Here is a 14,595-nt window from a genome sequence, read left to right as displayed (position 1 = left end):
TTTTTGTTGCTGTTGTTCTTGCTGCTATTGTTTTTGTTGATATCCTTTCTGTTGAAAAATATGTTAGAAGCATTGACACAACAGTAGAGCAGGTAGGCTCTTACCTTGCATGCAGCCAACCTGTACTCAACCATCAGCATCTCATATGGTCTCCCTAGCACCACCAGGAGTGATTACTAAATGCAGAGCCAAGAGTAATCCCTGAGTACATCTGGATCTCCCCCCAAAATTTTTTAATATTATAAAACAGAAAAATAAATATTTTATTGTAAATATATTATAATTAAATAATGTTTATTATATAGTTCTATTTTAACAATGGGCTATATTAAATTATTGTCTTGAATTTCAGGCAGAGGGTAAATTAACTAATCAGCATGTTAACTTATTTTGAAATCACATCTCTATGAAATTGCAACAGCATGAGTTGTCAAGACTCAGTAAGATTTACCCAAAATTCTACTGAGACCTATAATATCACTAATGTTGGAAGCAGAACACACAGCTTTGATCTATGAGGATATATAATACTTAAGATTGTTTCAATACAGATGTTGCTAATCATTCAAGAAGTGCTAATAGAGAAATGTAGTTTGTAATGTCAAGCAATCTTCTCCAGGTATTGACAGGACTATAGTTGTTGACATCATATACACTTTAAGTGAGATCCTCCACCTTCAATTAAAACAAAAGTTTTAGCACTATAAACATTTAAACTTTAGTAATGTCTTTGATGACTATATAATGAACACTCTTGAGTATTATAAACCTGCATCTAAAGGGGAGTCCATAATGGCATGGGACAATATCTAAAACCAACAAAACTATTGTTATCTAATTTGGCAAAATACGCCCAACACACTTAAAGTAATCTTAATTAATTTTTTTGGTTTTGGGGCCACACTCGACGGTGCTCAGGAGGCACTCCTAGCTTTGGGCTCAGAATTGGCTCTTGGCAGACCTGGGGTACCATATGGGATTCTGGGGTTCAAAACACCATTTATCCTGAATCGGCTGCATGCAAGGCAAACACCCTACCACTGTGCTATCTCTCCAACCCCACTAATCTTACTTTTTGTTTCATTAACATACTTTCACTATGTCATCTTTGCTTGCTTTGAATAAAAAGGCTAAGTCTCCAAATGATCCAGGTTCAGTTCCCGAGATTTTAATTTTACCCATGAAGAAGAAGAAGAAGGAGGAGGAGGAGGAGGAGGAGAGGAGGAGGAGGAGGAGGAGGAGGAGGAGGAGGAGGAGGAGGAAGGAGGAGGAGGAAAGGAGGAGGAGGAGGAAAGGAAGAGGAGGAGGAGGAAAGGAAGAGGAGAGGAGGAGGAAAGGAAGAGGAGGAGGAAAGGAGGAGGAGGAAAGGAGGAGGAGGAAGAGAAGGAGGAGGAAAGAAGGAGGAGGAAAGGAGGAGGAGGAGAGGAAAGGAGGAGGAGAAAGGAGGAAGTGGAGGAAAGGAGGAGGAGGAGGAGAAGAAGAAAATAATGTGGGTTCACATTGTTGCTATATAGGTCATCTTTTTTTCTTCTGATAGAAACAAGGGGCCGGGAAGGTGGCACTAGAGGTAAGGTGTCTGCCTTGCAAGCGCTAGCATAGGAAGGACCTCGGTTCCATCCCCCAGCATCCCATATGGTACCCCCAAGCCAGGGGCGATTTCTGAGCGCATAGCCAGGAGTAACCCCTGTACATCAAACGGGTGTTGCCCAAAAACAAAACAAAAAAAAAAAAGTAAGCCTAGTGTGGCCTCACACACATACCTACCAAAGAAAAAAACAGTATAACTGAATATGTGAAGTTGAAGCTAGAAGTGAGGGCCTATTAAGAAGTTGTCTGCATTTTTCAGTAAAGAGTGAGAAATGACAAATATTTAAGGCTACAAGGGCCATGATCTGTTATTGTAGAATAAATGCTATCTTTGCATTTGTAAACCAATTGGGAATGGTCATGTGCCAATAAAACTTTATTATTAAAAACAGGCACCTTGATACATTTAATTCTCTGCCTGGTCCAATGATTTAGAAGCCAACAGGCCCTGTAAGATCCCCATAAACTTTCCATTATTCTTGGGCACAGGTCCTCCCCTCTATGCAATTCAGATTTTATAGCAATCTTTTATCTGTTTTCTATACACCTTTCCATCTTCTTCAAAAATCCCTCCCCTCAAAATTGCATGCTTTGAGTGTCTTTTAGAGGCTTTCCTGGGCTATTGAAATCACTTTCATCTTTACAGTAACACTCAAAATCCAAATTTCTCTAAGGATAACTGTAATCCATGTCTTCCTACTTGAATATCTTTGAGATCCATGCATATTCCAGATTGATCCTGAGTGAGGGGTGTCCTCTCTAGGAATGTCCTCTCTAGGAATTTTTCTAAAGTTACTTATGATCTTATCTTACTTCTCCACTCAGTTCCAGTTTTGATTGGAAGCTCTTCATTGATAAACTATATCCCTGATAGTTGGACTACCTGACCTCATACCCCAATTCAGAATACTCCAGGAACATATTGCCTCCATTAAATGAATACTCACTTGAAATAAATATCGCAATGTAGCCCTAATTTTGCCTGGGGCTGAGGAATGTTATGGAAGAACATTAAAGTATGCCCACAGTTGAGGTTCTAGCATATGCAGAGACCTGAATCAGAGGAAGATAAAGCAGGACCTGGAGAGAAGATGGCAGTGAGGATAAAAAGACTCAGTAGAGAGTATTTGCCTGAACCTGTTCAAAGTAAGAGCAATGGTTCCCAGTATGGGGTGAAGTGAAGAACTTGTGCAGGACAGATATAAAAAGGCATTAGGATTAAACAGTTCTCTGCCTCCAAGAATAGGTACCCAGGGAACAAAATTTAAAGTGATATTCAAGGCATGCTCATAAGATTTATCAGATCCTGAAATGTTATTTCTTGTCTATAGTTTGGAGTTGTTCATCTTGAGGACAAACGTTTACTTTGGCCATGCATATTGAAGCAATTATAGGGCAATGGATAAAAATGGAAACTTCCTTAAGTATTGGTAATTAAATAGGGTACTACTCACTTGGCTCTTATCTATATTATGCCTTCATGAGAATTAAAGTTATAATAGAAGTCATAAACTCAAATGCTTACAGGAATGGGATATAATGTATATGAGTAAACAGCCCCAGAAGAATTATATATGCACAAGGATAAAAGCCAGCTGACTCTTTTTTTTTGTTTGTTTGGTTTGTTTTGTTTTGTTTTTGGGCCACACCCGGCAGTGCTCAGGGGTTACTCCTGGCTGTCTGCTCAGAAATAGCTCCTGGCAGGCACGGGGGACCATATGGGACACCGGGATTCGAACCAACCACCTTTGGTCCTGGATCGGCTGCTTGCAAGGCAAACGCCACTGTGCTCTCTCCGGGCCCCAGCTGACTCTTAACCTCAATGTCAGAGGCAATACTGGGTCCTAGAAAGTGTAGCAAATTAGAAACTGCATGCTTGTTCTTATTTACAGGATGCTGTGTATCCTTTCAACGATTTGTTTTTCTGTCCCTCTGTTCTGTGATATCAGGAACCATGTCCATTTATGTTCGAATGCTCAGCACCTATACTGGGTATGACTAAATGATCAACAATATTGACAAGGATGAAGCATAATATTATCATCTGGGTTAATATATTAGTGACTAGAATTCTTGTGGGGAAAAAACAAATTGACCTAAATGCCAAATTATAGGAAAATCTATTGGCCTTATAGTGCTAACCAGCACAGAGTATATTCAAGTGATTTCTTTTTTTTTTAATTTTACTTATTAAAAATATGGAACGCTTCACGAATTTGCATGTCATCCTTGCGCAGGGGCCATGCTAATCTTCTCTGTATCGTTCCAATTTTAGTATATATGCTGCCGAAGCGAGCACTCAAGTGATTTCTTAATCTAAACTCAGTGTATTCTCTAATTCTCTTCCAGTTAGTTATTTTGCCCTAAATTCCTAATACTAATGCCATTGCAAAATAATGAAGACTTCAACCAAGAAAAGAGGATCAGAAAGATAGTTCATGTAATAGGGTATATGCCTTCCATGTGGAATACGCTGAGTTGGATCTTATTATTACAAAGATGACCCCATCACCACAAGCACCACTAGTAATGTTCTTTTTTTTTTTTTTTTTTTTTTTTTGGTTTTTGGGTCACACCCGGCGGTGCTCAGGGGTTACTCCTGGCTGTCTGCTCAGAAATAGCTCCTGGCAGGCGCGGTGGACCATATGGGACACTGGGATTCGAACCAACACCTTTGGTCCTGGATCGGCTGTTTGCAAGGCAAATGCTGCTGTGTTATCTCTCCGGCCCACTAATAATGTTCATATAGCAAAAAACAAGGGCGGATTTGACACTTTTATTATTGGTGAATTAAAACACATAAAATCAGGCTTTTTTCAGTTCTATTAAAAACATTTACGTTAAAGTGAGTATAGAGTCAAAAACCTACAGAATATGGAGCAGATCCTAGGAGGGAGGAAATTCCCTAAAAAACATAGTAATAACCACATAAAAGCATAAATCATTATATAGCTGAGATACAATCACAATATTTAATTAACATAGGATTTCATGGGTATCCAAGGGCATGTTTGTTTGTTCCTTTGTTTTCTCAGCACAGTGACTTACAGCAGTATTCATATTCATGTTCAGGAATATACTAATACTGTATCACATTCACCAACAGGGCACCAACATCCTTCTATCACTGTTCCTAAATCAATGAGCTTGCTAAGGGATTGTGGGAGAATGAAAGGGCATCTGCATTTCTGAAGGTGGGTGACTGGTTGGTATTGGCAAGCAGGAAGGAGGGTGGAACTCACGTTGCTGCCTAAACAAAAGAAATCAGAAATGCCTGTGCAGAATTATAGACCAAACAGATGGAAGAGTTGGACTACAAAAACCCAAGTACTCCAGGAGACACTTGACTATAAGCCTGGGTGCTGCGACTAGGCTCTGAAAGCTAGTAATTTTAGCAGACAGAGTGCTCCATAGGAAACTCTTACCCCAAGTCGTTGGTGCAAAACCTCAGGGAAAACTTCCAGACCAGATAATATCACTGTAGCCTTATTGGTTTGGAATCCAAGTGGGTAAGAGCCTATATTTTGGAAACAAGCCTGTCTCTGGAGCACCAGAAGGCTCCTTCATGATGGAATGAAGAATATGTGTGACTGCTAAGACAAGGATCAGTAGCTAGGCAAAGTCCCAATGATTTGAGTAGATATAACTTGGAAGAAGGCCTACCCACACTTATCAAACAGCCATCCTTGATAAACTTCTGCAAAAACTAGAATCTTAGGCTATAAAAAACTAACCCTGTACATCATCGTGCAGCTGAAAGTTGGCAATCTTGTGGGGAGAGGTGGACCAAGTTCCCACTCTGCCAAAACCTATCCAGTTATAACCATCACCCAAAATCACCTCTTCATCAATGGCCCAACATCAACCATTCACTACATTACTCTGCAGAGAAACCAAATACCATGTGTGCTGGTATTTGGACTGACATCACCAGGACTTTTTTTTTGGAGTGAGTGAGGGCACCCTCCCCACCTTCTTGTCTTTCCAGAAGGCCTGGCAGCCAAAAACACATCCCACAAAACCCACAGTATCAACTATAGTGCTTGGAATTCCTGGACTGCAGTTACAAAACTCACTACAACTTGGATGAAACTAGAGGATACAATCTTAAGTGAAGTAAGTCAGAAAGAACACGAGTATAAGATGATCTCACTTATCTGCAGTGTATAGAATAACAAGACAAAAGAATACAGGGTATCAATATGGAGATTGCCTGGTCCCTAGATTAATGGGAACAGGAAAGAAAGGAAAGAATTCAAGGGAAGAAGTAATAAGAGGTGGACAGGAGGTAACAGGGTAAGGGGTTATGGGAGAATAGAGGGTATCAATATGAAGATTGCCTGGTCCCTAGATTAATGGGAACAGGAAAGAAAGGAAAGAATTCAAGGGAAGAAGTAAGAAAAGGTGGACAGGAGATAACAGGGTATGGGGTTATGGGTCTCTGGCACATAAGTGGCATAAAATTGTGTTATATGTATAGATCTAAGCCACAGAGCCAGCAACACTGCAGAGAGGAGACCCAAACTATAGTGACAAAACTTTAATAAGTGCCTATTGATAAGGCAGACTGGGGGGTCTGCCTAATTAATTAATTAAAAAGTGACATTTACAATTGCATCCAAAAAAGATAAGAGAGGGGCTGGAATGATAATACAGCAGATAGGGTACTGCCTTGTATATGGCCAATCCAGGTTCAATTCTCAATATCCCACGTTATCTCCAAAACCTTCCAGTAGTGACCACTGAGTGCAGAGCCAGGAATAAGCCCTAAGAATGGCCAGATGTGACTCAAAAAGAAGAAAGAGGGGGGAAAAAGATAACATGCCTGAAAGTAAACCTAATAAAAGAGTTGAAACTTTATTACTAAACAGAAGAAAACATAAACAAAATGTAAAGGCATCTCATGGTCAGGAATTAAAAGAATAAATATTAAAATTTCATCTTCCCTAGAGCCATCTATGGATTCAATACTTGGTCTATTTTTTTCCCATTTTGCATGTTTGGTTTGATTTGAGATAATACTGGCTATGCTCTGGGTTTACTCTTGGTCAGTCTTAGGGGATCATAGGTGGTGCCAGGAATAGAACCAGGATTGGCTTGTGCAAAGCATTATGCACTGCACATCTTTTTCAGCCCCTTTTCTCCCTTTTTAATTGAGGCATTATGATTTATGATACTATTAAAGTCAGTTTAACACATACGTCATTCCAACACCATATCACATCCGAGTGTCTGAGTTCTTACACCAAAGGCCAAAAAACCCGGCCCATTTACACCCCTTCTCCCCCATATAAGCTCAGTTCTGTAAAGCACATCTCCAGTTTGATGTTTTGGGCTATTTATTTCTCTATTACTATGTAACTATACACACACACACACACACACACACACACACACACATACATTTTTTTTTTTGTTTTTTGGGCCACACCCGGCGATGCTCAGGGGTTATTCCTGGCTATCTGCTCAGAAAAAGCCCCTGGCAGGCACAGGGTACCATATGGGACACCGAGATTCCAACCAACCACCTTAGGTCCTGGATCAGCTGCTGGCAAGGCAAACATCGCTGTGCTATCTCTCCGGCCCCGGTATATTTTTATTTGACTATTTTTCAATTTTTTTATTTAATAATAGTCTTTACACTTTTGTTTTTGTTTTTTTGTGTGGGGGCCACACCTGGTAGCACTCAGGTGTCGCCAACAACCTGGCTGTTCCTCCTGGCTTTGCACTCAGAGAACACGCCCGGCAGACTCTGGGGACCATGTGGCATGCTGGGGATCAAACCTGGGCAGGCTGGCTGTATAGGAGGCAAAGGCCCTACCCACTGTGTGCTATCACTCTGGCCCTGGTCTTTACTTTTTTCATTCATAAAAATCTTTCTTTTCTTTTCTTTTCAGTTTCCAAGTGCTTGAGGTTTTTTTCCCATTTCTGTCTGTGATTCATTTTGACTTATAAAGCATCTTGGTCTGAGAAGATACACAATGCGATTTCCAATGCTGTGTTCACAGAGCAGCTCTATTGACGACAGCCAAACAGGGATCTGGACCAGACAGGATTAGATGGTGGTAAAACGGTGCTGGAACTTTGGTGGTGAGTAGGATGAATCCTGAACACATAGAAGTATATAAAACTATTTCATAGGGGCCTGAGAGATAACATGGAGGTAGGGCATTAGTCTTGCATGCAGGATGATGGTTCAAATCCCGACATCCCATGTGGTCCCCCAATCCTGCCAGGAGTGATTTATGAGTGTAGAGTCAGGAGTCACCCCTGAAAGCTGCCGGGTGTGACCCCCCAAAAACCTATTCCATAATATTGTAAAATAATGATTAACTATTATGAGAGAGACAAAGTGGTTCTTGATAGATAAATTCATATCTACCATATGAAAATATGTGTTCTCTCTTTTATTTTTTTGTTTGTTTGTTTTTGTTTTTTGGGTCACACCCAGTGCTCCTGGCTCTGTGTTCAGAAGTCACTCCTGGCAGGCTCAGGAGATCATATGAAATGCCAGGATTTAAATAGGGGTCCATCCTGTGTTGGCCACATGCAAGACAAACACCTTACCACTGTGCTATCTCTCTGTGCAAGCCTGCAGCTTTCATTTATTCGTGGTCGTGGAAAGGGTCTGCACCTGAAAAAGAAATGGGTGGAAAAAGGGGGACCACCAAGGATTCTGATTATGGCGTCAATTTATTTTTGAAATGCCATAACTTATATAGTTTTTACACAAAGGGAGGAGGGGACAATGCAAACATTTGTCAACCTTGCATTTGTCAAGCATGCAGTTCAAAAGGTTTGGCATGTGCCTGTTAATTTGATACAAGTTTCCTGAGGAATATCCTATTATCACACCAAATGCTCTATTTATAGATCTGAGTTTCCTGAGCCAGAAGAGTGTGGCCTTATGGTTCTTTTGATCTGCGTCAACTTATGGCCAGTTGGGATGTACACAATGTAAGCTCAACTAAAGGACAGGCCTATTAGAAAATGGCAGTTTCCTACAAGATGGCCGTGCTTATGCTAAGACTGTGAGGGAGAATCTGGCTCCCTACATCACTCCAGCCAATGTTCTCTCTTTTTAATTGAGATTTAAGTTATTTCATTTTCTTTCCTGGGCTTAAAAGCCAGAAAATATGTTTTGAAATAATACAAACCAAAAAAGTTTTTGTTTGTTTTGGGGCCATACTGAGCTCTGATTTCAGAAGTCACTCCTGGAAGTCTTGAAGGACCATCTCAATGTGGGAAGTCTTTGAGCATGCATAGCAATGCATAGCAAATGCCCTACCTATCGCTCCAGCCCCACAAAGCAAAAATTTTAAGAGAAAAATCTATCACTGTTGTTCATAACCAGCATCTGGTCTAATTGGCCTTGTCAAATATTTGACATCTTGATATAATCTTTTATATGAAATCATGAGCAGATTACTAAGATTGATTAAGACTATGCTAGGTAATATGGGGCCCTAGCGATAGTACAGCAGGTAGAGTGTTTGTCTTTCAGGTGACCAACCTGAATTTGATCCCCAGCATCCTATATGTTCTTGAGCACAGACCCAGGAGTAACCCCTGAACACCACTGGGTGTGGTCCAAAGACAAGCAAATAAGCATATAAAAGAATGCTAGGTAATTTGAATTTGGTTAAATAAAAAGATGTGGATAAACTTTATGGCCCCTTTTCTGCATTGTTTTTTTTTAATAGATCTTTATTTAAACACCATGATTGCAAGCATCTTTGTAGTTGGGTTTAAGTCATAAACAGAATACCTGCCTTCACCAGTGCAATATTCCCACCACCAATGTCCCCACTCTCTCCCACCCCGCCTGTATTTGAGACAGGCATTCTACTTCTCTCATTCTTTTTTTTAATTAATATTTTATTTAAGTAACATGGTTATAGTTGGGTTACAGTCACAAACAGATCACCCCCCTTCACCAGTGTAACATTCCCCCCTCCCAATCCCTGCCTGTATTCGAGACAGGCATTCTACTACAGTTATTTGTTTTTAAGTTCAGTAAATTGTTTTTTTTTTCTTAAGGTATAAGGGTTAAAGAAAAAAAATAGTAAAAGTGTGACAGTGGCCAACGCTGTTGTTTGCATAGGCCCAGAAAAATATGGGGAAAACAGAAACAAATATCCTTGGCCTGATTACAAAAAGGTCTCACCCCCGAGGATTATTGGCATAAGGCCAACTCTGGGCTCCAGGCATACCAGTCTGTCCAAACCCGAGTCATTCTCCAGGTCCCAGTGAAACTTTTTCACACTTTAGCTGTTGTTGGTATCAGGTTCCTATATTTAAAGATTCTAGATTCTATGCATTTCTTTCATCAAAGTCAGGCTGATGTGGAGCAACCTCTAGTTTCAGTACACCATCTACCCTGCCAGCAGGCTATTGCTGAGTTGTCTGGGTGTTGAGAGCACTTTTTGGAGTAAGTCAATGCCAAAATAGTCTTCCCCGGTAGGTTACCAGGTTTGGATCCTGGTAAGACAATTGTGGTTGTTTCCATAGATGGTATCTATTTTTCAGGTGTGTATGGGCGATGCTGACTCTTCTGAGGCCTAAGCCAAATATTTGTTTCTGTTTTCCCCATATTTTTCTGGGCCTATGCAAACAACAGCGTTGGCCACTGTCACACTTTTACTGTTTTTTTTTCTTTAACCCTTATACTTTAAAAAAAAAAATAAGATAAGAACTTGTTTGCATATATATTATTTTCCATTTTAATGTGCCTATGTGAAATAGAAACAATGCCACAAGATATTGTTTGTGCATCTGGGGACCAACAAATAAAGTCCAACATTCCCTGTAACTTGGCTCAAACATGCATTCTATACAGAGATACTCTTCTACCAGTATTGCTTATAAAACAGAACTCATAGGGGGAAAAGCAAACAATCAAATAACCAAAACCAATGAATAAAATTATCACTATATGAGGATATTCAAAAAGAGTTATAGATGTTAAGGGAATACATCTGAGATATACAAAGGAGTTACCTGTGTCCCTTTTATATTTTAGAAATAGTCTAGAAGGAGGGTGTTGTTTCTGAGACATCACTTTGGTCTGTGATTTTGCCAAGCGAAGAGCGCATGGAGCCATATAATCCCTGTGTTGCCTGCTGAACCTTCCGACTCCCCCAGAGGTGTTGCTTCCTAATTGCGGGAAGCCGGAAGTTCACCAGTCCTCTCCCCGCCCCCTGCAGGAACGGGGAAGCCAGGGGTTTCTTTAAACTGCTCATTGCAGAACCCACTTGCTGGGACCCTGAGCAGGCGGCCAGGGGTAACCTTGGGGACCAGGAGGAAGTGGAGAGAAGGCTGCGGGGGGGGGGGGGGCAGCCGGGGCTGCATCTGCCCCTAAGCTTGGCAAAATGCCTACTTTGTGGAGCCATATCATCCCCGTTACCTGCTGAAGCTTCAAACTCCCTCCGAAACATTACTGTGATATGTAATCCACCTTGGCCAAAACAAGTCATTAGTACTAAAAAAATAGTTAAATGTGCGGTAATAGTAGGTGGGAGTGAGGGAATAAAGGAATAAAAAGAGCTTCTGGATGGTATTTTAAATATGACAAAGGGCCCGGAGAGATAGCACAGCGGCGTTTGCCTTGCAAGCAGCCAATCCAGGACCAAAGGTGGTTGGTTCGAATCCCGGTGTCCCATATGGTCCCCTGTGCCTGCCAGGAGCTATTTCTGAGCAGACAGCCAGAAGTAACCCTTGAGCACCGCAGGGTATGACCCCAAAACCAAAAAAAAAAAAAAAATTAAATATGACAAAAAGATTAAACACAATGATATCCAAATATTTGACTATAAGTTTCGCCCCCTCACGTGGTTTCAGAATGGAGAGGTCTAGTAAGGAAAATTGCCTGGGACTTCCTAAAGGACCTCCTGGCTCCCAGGAAGGAAAGACCCTTCAAGAGCTGGGCGGCCTGAGGTTCAAAGTCCCCACCCAAACCCCTCCTCTTGAGCCAGGTGGGAAGTGGGGAAGGCCTAGGGAAACCTTTAAGCTCCTCCATGGGACCCACCTAGCTGACTTGCCCAGGCATGTGGCCTAGGGGAAGCCCTGGAGTTCCAGGGGACAGAGGTAGAAGGGTGCTGGGGTCTTCCAAGTCCCGCACCCCTCCTAGGCCTGGTTAAAGATGCCTTTGACATGCGGACGCCAGCCAAACCCCATGCCAGCAGAACCTCCCGGTCCTAGGAAGGAAAGACCCTTCAAGATCTGGGAGCAGCTCTACTTCTCTCATTCTTTAATATTGTCATGCTAGTTGTTGGTGTAGTTATTTCCCTAACAGCATTCACCACTTTTTGTGGTGAGCTTCAAATTATGAGTGGTCCTGTTGGTGTGATTTATAGATAAGCTTTAAGATCAATTCCCAAAAGTAGTGTAGATTTTTGTATATTTTTGATAGTAGCATTGAGTAAAGAGGCTATAGCAAGGGTTTGAGCATTGTGTTGTTTTCAGTTCTGTATGTAAATGCTAGTATACTTGCTTAGCAACTTTCTTTTTATTCCTTAAACCACATTGAATTACAAAATAAGTTATTCATGAGTTTCAGGCATACAATATTCTAACACTGATGTTCATTTCCTTCCACCAATGCCCCAAGTTTCCCACCTTTCTTCCTCTATGGCAGGCACTTTTTCCTTTTCCTTTTTTTCTCCCCACCCCATCCTTTCAGGTACTCTAGTTTATAATCTGATACTAGTAGGGTACATGCATGTCACTTTACCTTCAACTGAGTCTTAATTCTCACAATCCTAGGTAAAGATACCTATGTATTTAAAAAATAATTCTTAGAGTGAAAACCACATGCCTGACAAACCATTCTTAGTCATAAACTTTGCAAAGAGCAGTAAGTAATAGGCAACTTGGGCTAAGAAATTACATAAAATGTTTATTTTAAAGATACTGATTATGTCCAAATAGGCCAATATCCTCACTAGGAATATAGAGCTGCAAGGAAACATATCAGAATGAGTAACATAAGCAAGTATTCAGTAGAGCAAAAAGATAAACACTAAAGGAAAACAAACTAGACTCACAAGATAAAAATTTTAAGAGACAACCACAGACACAGGAGTGCAAAGGGAGGGGAGAACTAGAAGAATCAAAATGATTCAACATAAAATCTACAAAGAGAAACAGAATTATAGATCTTAGAGCTGAGGGGGAAAAAAACCACTGGGGCCTCCAGTAAACCCCTAGTGAAAGCAGTTGTGTGCGATTCACTAAACCCTATTGCTTTTCATCTGTTTGCCTCTAAACTCCCAGAATGGGCCTTCTCTCCACCCCCATTGTTAAAAAGTTGGATACTTATGGCTGAAAAGTTTGCTTCAATCTGATGAGGCACATTATTCTTAAGGAGACTTTTTGTTGTTGTTGTTGTTGTTGTTGTTTTTTGTTTTTTTGGGGTCATACCCGGCAGTGCTCAGGGGTTACTCCTGGCTGTCTGCTCAGAATAGCTCCTGGCAGGCTCAGGGGACCCTATGGGACACCAGGATTCGAACCAACCACCTTTGGTCCTGGATCGGCTGCTTGCAAGTCAAATGCCGCTGTGCTATCATTCCGGGCCCTCTTAAGGAGACTTTTAACGAAAGTCAATAACTTGTCCATTTTCTTTCTGTTTTGATTCCTCGGTATTTATGGATGCATCAGTGGTTTCTTTCCTTCAAAATGTGCATATTCAATTCCTTTGGTCTGAGCTGTCCTTGAATCAAAATGTTTGATTTAAGAAAGAATGGAAAGAAGAGTGAGAAAGACAAAGGTCTTCTTTATGATCCTTTTCATACTCCAGTTTATCAATGTCTCTTCAATAATGAGAAAATCCAGCTCCCAAGTTGGATCAGAGATTTGTCCTCTAACTGGGAAAGTCTACTAGCCCCATCCCCGATATTGATTAGTTCATTGATTTTTAAGATTTATAGAATGCACTCACTGCCCAAGGTCTCTGGGTACCTCTATGACAGTAACATTAAGCAACATAAAGAGGTAGATGCTCCTTGTCCCCAAGGCTTCCTCTTGCCATTCAAGAGTTTTATTCCAATGCACATTAAAAAGTGGATTTTATACCTTCCATTGAATGTCATTAAACAGTTTGTTCAAAGATAAAAAGGGAAAAGTTTGCAGTGTCAACTTGTATCAGAAACCAAATCTTCCCACAAGTTTTCACAATTCAGACTGCTTCTTCCTAACTGCTAAGAATTCTATGTCATTATTTCATAACAAAATTTGTCACTTCTTGCTGTCCAAATTAAAAAAAAATTTTTAGTTTTGAATATTCTCCTTAGCTTTGTATATGTCAGGTCAATGGTTTTCATACAAAGTTCTATTTGAGTTAGTTGGGTAACATATGCTTCCACTGAACCTAGGCTTTATGTTTTTATATTTTTATTTTGTTTAAGTATCCATTTAAGCACCATGATTACAAGCATGTTTGTAATTGGGTTTTAGTTATACAAAAAAAAGAACACCTCCCCCCTCACCAGTGCTACGTTCCCACCACCAATGCCCTCCATCTCCCTCTTCCCTGACCCCTTGCCTACATTATGTCAAGACAAGCATTCTATTTCTCTCACTCACTACCATTGTCATGGTAGTTGTTGGTGGAGTTATTTCTCTAACTGAACTCACCAGTTCTTATCTCTATTGTCTCTGTGTATTATTACAATAAAGCCTTTTATTTTTTTCTTAAAACCCATAGATGAGTGAGACTATTCTTTTTTTTGAGGGGTCACACCTGGTGGCACTCAGGGGTTACTCCTGGCTCTGCACTCAAAAATTGTTCCTGACAGGCACTGGGACCATATGAGATGCCAGAATTGAAACCACCATCTTTTCTGGATTAGCTGCCTGCAAGGCAAACACCCTACCGCTGTGCTATCTCTCTGGCCCACCTATTCTGTGTCTATCTCTCGCCCTCTGAGATTATTTCACTCAGCATAATAATTTCATATACGTCCTCTATAGGAAAATTTCATGGCTTCATCTCTCCTGATGGCTGCATAA

At 40.7% G+C, this 14,595-nt stretch overlaps 1 non-coding gene across 1 annotated transcript; it reads right to left on the bottom strand.

Annotated features, from left to right (window-relative positions):
* Positions 1-3,779: 3,779 nt before the first annotated feature.
* Positions 3,780-3,886, bottom strand: LOC126021417 (U6 spliceosomal RNA). The gene has a single exon (XR_007499934.1). It is a non-coding gene; the product is annotated as a U6 spliceosomal RNA (small nuclear RNA).
* Positions 3,887-14,595: the final 10,709 nt, after the last annotated feature.

This window comes from Suncus etruscus, chromosome 10 (assembly GCF_024139225.1).
Source record: "Suncus etruscus isolate mSunEtr1 chromosome 10, mSunEtr1.pri.cur, whole genome shotgun sequence".
Classification (NCBI taxonomy): Eukaryota; Metazoa; Chordata; class Mammalia; order Eulipotyphla; family Soricidae; genus Suncus; species Suncus etruscus.
This window is presented reverse-complemented; position numbering and strand designations above follow the sequence as displayed.